The sequence below is a fragment of the Tasmannia lanceolata genome, unplaced genomic scaffold, assembly GCF_043159265.1.
Source record: "Tasmannia lanceolata isolate RefF3 unplaced genomic scaffold, GAP_Taslan_0.1 ptg000023l, whole genome shotgun sequence".
NCBI lineage: Eukaryota > Viridiplantae > Streptophyta > Magnoliopsida > Canellales > Winteraceae > Tasmannia > Tasmannia lanceolata.
This window is the reverse complement of record NW_027518700.1, coordinates 15,959,660-15,965,659: the sequence shown is the minus strand read 5'-3', so window position 1 is coordinate 15,965,659 and position 6,000 is coordinate 15,959,660.

Genomic DNA, 6,000 nt, shown 5'->3' with positions numbered 1-6,000 from the left:
AGAAGGAACGAAGGCGAAATAGACAACACACGACGGCAACGTAAGGGAGAAGAGAAATGAGAAGGCCTCTAGGGCATAAAGAGACCACTATGTCTGGTGAGAGAATGTGGCGCGACTCCGATGAATGAGAGGAGAAAAAGAAGACATAAGAGGGCCTCTACGGCATAAATGGAGAAGATGAAAGGTCGGAGTCGCGAGCGAAGAAGAAAAGAGGGGTGGAGGAAATTTAGACCATAGAGAGAAAGAGGGTTAGAACTTAGGGTGTGAGGGTTAGGGATTTAAGGTTTTATGAGGGATAGGAAATGGGATTAGTAGGGAAAATTTAGGGTTTTGATGAGGGAAAGGAAGGGGAAGGTGAAAATGGGAAGAAAGAGAAAGAGATTGGGGTGGAAGAGAGAGATGGCGAGGGAGGAGGAGGAGCAGGGGCGGGAAAAAGAGGGTTGGGGTGACTGGGAAGGGTGGGCGAGAGAGGGGCTGGGGCGAGAGAGGTGGTGAGGCGAGGGTGGAGAGTCATGGTGGAGGGAGTGAGGAGAGAAGAAGGAGAAGAAGGAGAAGGGGAGCTTCTCCAATGGTCCCTAGGGCACAAAAACCCCTAGGGCTCTGATACCATGTTGAGAGGAGAAGAGATTAGAGAGAAAAGGAAGAAGTGAAGTCCACTCTCCCTTACTTGGTATATATATATAAAGAGAACATACATATGACTACTATGCCCTTAAGGGTACATAATACACCTTTTAACAGTTATGATTCCCAAGAAGTTGTCTACCAATCAGAGAATTTTAATCTAAAAGGTGCTCTGGATATCAGCTCCTAAGCAGGATTTGTATGTAATTAAGGTCTTATGAAGAGGTGACGAATATCCATCTGTTGAGAAGTCTTTGGTTCAGTTTGCATGTGAGAATTAACTGGATTTTGGGCACAGTTTGTAGGTAATTGGTTTTTAAAAAGCCTTTTCCTTAGAAATCCTTTCCTTATTGCGCTTTACACACACTTTTTAGATGCAGTTGAAGCTATTTACACTCATAAATGCAGGTAAGTTCACTTCCAAACAGATCCTAAATTAAGTTCCAAAATGTATGAAAAAAAAAGTATGAAGAGAAGAGGAACTCAAAATTAAGTTTTTGGTAGGGCACTGAATTATGAAAACCACGACCCTGGTGGACATTAAATGGGGACCCCGCAAGCCCACATTATAATTGTAGGGGTATTTAGGAATATGCAAGAGATAAAAGATGAAACATAACTATCAGAATATTAGAGTGTTCCAAAGTTTGATTTGGTTGATAAATTGATTGATAATTGCACATGGCTTATGCCTTTCAGTGCTCCAACTCAATTGATTACTTTCTCCCAAAAACAATTCAATGCTGTTCATTTTCCCCTTTTCTGGTTCAATTCTTGTGATGGAAATGTTTCCATGCAATTGTCATGTGACTCTATGGGATCTCATTCCCCTAAAAAATGGTGGTTTAAGTATATTTGGAACAAAGTAATTTCTTCAAAGATTGCATATTGTTCCAATAGAGCTTCTATAAAAATCCAATTGAAATAACTCTCAAACCAAGAAAATTCAGATTAGCATCTCGTTGCAATTGTGTAACTGAGCCAAAGAAATTGTTCTACGTGTTCTGTTTTCTGGCCTATTTTCGTAGCTTTTATGTGCCTTTCTTTTGTTCTACGTTTTCTGTTTTCTTGCCCATTTTCGTAGGTTTTATGTGCCTTTCTTTTAACTATGGCTTAACGTCCCTGGATTCAGGGCCCTCCTCCATTTTGGAGCTCTTTCACATTGGTGAATTGGAAACATATTGTTGCATTCAATGTAAGAAGTATGTCATATCTAGAGACAACAATTTCATATCTACAGAATCTGAAGCCCGTTGTCATCTGGTTGTGGAGGAATTTTAGAGACACCAATGTTCCTTTCAGGCTTGGCTTTAGTTTCAATCTATGTTTAGTCACAAACTCAAATGCAAGCTTCAAGTGTTATATTATGAGATTGCCATGCCTAGAGAATTCTTTCTTCAAATCCCTATCTAGACTGAACCGGACTCAAGTTCTGTTGCTTTGCTTGTATATTTTAGAAAGACTATTCAGTTCCTTAGTCTATTTTGACATTGGTGGCTAGATCAAAGAAGCTTTTCAACTTCTTTCAATGGAAAAATTCTCACATTTATTGTGAAGGAACTAAGGTCGCTTCAAAACGCTCTAATGCGACTTCAAAGACTGTTTTTTAGATCCTCACTAGAGGTCAATCATTTATTCAACAAAGATGTTCAGTCATACACAATTTAAACCCATAAATCACACAAGTCTTGTACAAGAGAAATGTGGACATTCGATTGTATATTCTTGTTATTTTCTCTCAAGAAACGTACTGACACTAACTCTCCAGTTGTACCCTCTTTAATCTTTGTTGGGGAATACGGGTCGGGACACTCTTAGTTTATTCTCAACACACAAGCCAAAGCAAGCAAGAAGAAGACAAGAGAAGAATAAGAAGTAGATACTTTGAGCCCTTAGATGCTTGGATCTACATCACTTTCTGCAGTATTTGAGTCCTATCTCTATACTCATCTTCTCAAAAGAACTCAAAAGGCTTCACCAGTAAGGCACTCTAAGGTCCATCACTTTGTACAAGTACGAAAATTGCAATATATTTTGTAGAGTTCACAGGAGGACTTGTGAGTTTTAAGTACTTGGTGTGGGACTAAATTAATTAAGGATAATAAGAGATAACATGCAGTAATATATGCAAACAAATACTGATAGGAGTGCTAGGGGAGTTCCAGACCTAACTTATGACCAACACTTCCCCATACAGACACGCTATTGCATCATGAGGAAAATGCAGTAAAAAAGTGGTTGGCAGACTAGATTGTCAACAGAGATTCACTACAAGGAAAGAATTTTAATCTATCCTTTTCCCTATTAATCTTAAGTTGGTTGGTTTTAGTTTGCTTAATACTTCATGAGTCTCCATTTGCATCTCCATATATGGGACCAAAGATCATAATTCTCTTCATGCCAGTAGTTAAAAAGAAGTGACACAAATTTACAAAAAATACTCCTTTCAAATGCAGAGTCTAGAAAGTGGACCAGATCTGCAATTTGATATTCCTTCTATTAAAATCCCTGTACACCAATGAGTTCAACAATTTCTCTAAAGTTGCTACCAAAGTCTCTCAAGTAATGCAGAATCGGATCACACCAAAAGTGTTTAGGAGCAGAATTTGACTAAATAGTAAAGAAGGCAATGCTAAAATAAGAGAGAAAAAACTAATGAAGAGTCACTACAAAACAGTTTTGCCTTAAAACTTAATTTTTGATATTTCAATGTCAAGATCCAATCTTAAAGTTGAAAGGCCCGGTTTATAATGTCACAGTTGAATAAGTTATTCATTTGTCCCAGTTCTATATCTTCTTGGTCCCAGAATGAGAAATTCAAATAAGACATTCATTTTACAGCCGATTCTTTCCTTCACTTCAAGCCCCACCAGACAAAAATGATTTATCTTAAGAATCCATTTATGACAACAATTCAATACTTTTTGATGATGCACTAAAAGATTAAATCATAAGTCCCTGGAGGACAGATGGGGACCGCTTAAATATTTGCTTTTTTCTCGAATAAGATGTTATATATAGAGATTAAGTTCCTTGTAATGGCAATCACTAAACAATTCTAGTAACCTTTTTCTTTTTAATATATGGGATTTGGAATTGAATGATACAAGCAATAAGTAGAAAGAAATGGGAAATATTGATAATTATTGAAAAAAATGTGCTATATCTTAAATTGAAAATCAAAGAAATGTGCAGGGACTAAGGCAATCAAGGTTGTTCTTCCAAATCTGCGTTGTAATGTTGGCAAAGTTTGCACCACCCCCACAAGAACAAACCGGTTAAGGCAAGCTTCTCTTTTAGATGATAGACAAGATGGCTTTATGTCATTGCTAATACGAAAACTCTCCATACCAAGACACCTAATACCACAGAAACATGAATAAATATACACTTTCTAGAGAGCCTGAACTCCCCATGTTGGGGGATATTTTTACCTGAATTATGGCCCTTTGTAAACGTGCAGCTGTTTCTCTGCAGACCCTAAGTTATCAATTCATCTATTTCATCGACATTTTCCGAGACAGTTCAGTTTCTGGATTGTATTCCCGTCCTTGAGTTAGGATACTCCTCTCGCCATGAATTGAAACCAAAAAGGCTTGCATCTGTAAGTCTATAGAATCATGTCTGTGCACATTAAAGAAAAAAGCAATTACATGCTTTTGGCTAGAATAGATAATGCAGTAATCGAAGCTGTTATGCTGAAAAATCTTTAAATAACTTCTTGCAATGAGATTAAAGATACAATAGTTAGACAGCAATAGAGGACAGTCAAATTTAACATAAGCAGTGCAAGGAGGAACTGGGGGGACAGGAGTTAAAAATTCAGGAAATCCATCAGCAAAGTACTAAAGAGATATCTCAGATACTCAGATCTACATCACTTTCTGCCATATTTGAGCCCTATCTCTGTTATCTTCCCGTACGTACTAAAAAAAACTTGAACAGTAAGGCACTCCAAAGTACATTGCTTTGCCCAAATATGAAAATTGCAGTATATATTACGGACACACTGATGCAGGAGCAACCCCTTGGCTACACATGCGCCTTACAGTGCTTCCTAGCGTAGCGTCTTTTCTTACATTTGTTTTCTTGTAGTTGTATTTTTGGGTCAGCCAAGTGGCTACCCAGATCTAGTCTAAAACCATTTATTGTTGAACAATTGGGTTATGTTCTGGAAACACTTGTTATAGATAGCGGAAAATGGTCTGAATCTGAGCGTGGAAAGTTCAGACATTGTGCTGATCAAAGGATGAAATTCCTATCTCAGACTCGTTTTTCCCGGATGATTTTTCACTTGGATTGGGAATTAAATACTAAAATAGTATGAATTTCAATCAAAATCTAAAGATTTTGATGATTTTTTAGAGGCTTTAAACAATGAAAGCAAGGAAACTTCTCGCAAACAATGTGCAGTTACAACACTTGCTTTGAATGCTCTGTATTTTGATGGCTAATTATTTTTAAAATTGAAGGCTTTGTATTTTTGGTATGTCTCTGATGTTTGATTGAGAGGAGTTATCACATAATTGGTTCCATTATATTAGAGAACTTTCCTAATTGATTTGAAGCCAAAGCCTCACCAAAGTATGATTGAATTCTGCTCCTCACTGTCAACCATCACTAGAGATAATGGTGATTCAAGCAGTTAGTGATTAAAATTGAAATGCTGAACTAACTGTCTTCATGCTGCTGTAGTTAAAAAGATATGACAATAATAGATAAACAACCCATTCCAAATGCAGGATCTAGAAGCAGGATCAAATCTGCTATTGCATCAGAAGTTCAAATAAGATATTCATTGTACAACCAACTATTTTCGTTACTTCAAACCGCATACGAAAAAATGATTTATCTTAAGAAGACATTTGTGAAAACAATTCAAGACTTCGAGATGATGCAGTAAAACCATTAAATCATTCTTTCCAGGGGCTGATGGCAAACTTTTTATTTAAATTTTTGCTTTTTTTCTGCAAGAGGATGTTATTATATATAGATAGAGATTAACAAAAATGAGCTGTGTCTACAGCAAACAACTCAATTAACCTTTTCTTTTCTTTTTGATATTTTGTGTTTAGGAGTTACATGATTCAAGCATTAGGAAGAAAGAAAAAGGAAATCAGCTTTATCTTAAATTGAAAACTTAAAGAAGCATACAGGGATTAAAGCAATCAGTGTCGTAATTGTTAAAAAGTTTGCACTATGCCAAGAAGCACAAACTAGTTAAGGTGAGCTTCTGTTTTACAAGATAGACAATGTGGCTTTTTGCCATTTCAAATACGATAACTATCCATACCTAGACACCTAGTACAACCGAAGCAAGAATCCAAAAAGACACCTGTGAACCTTCTTTCGTTTACTTAGGAAGAAATAAACTAT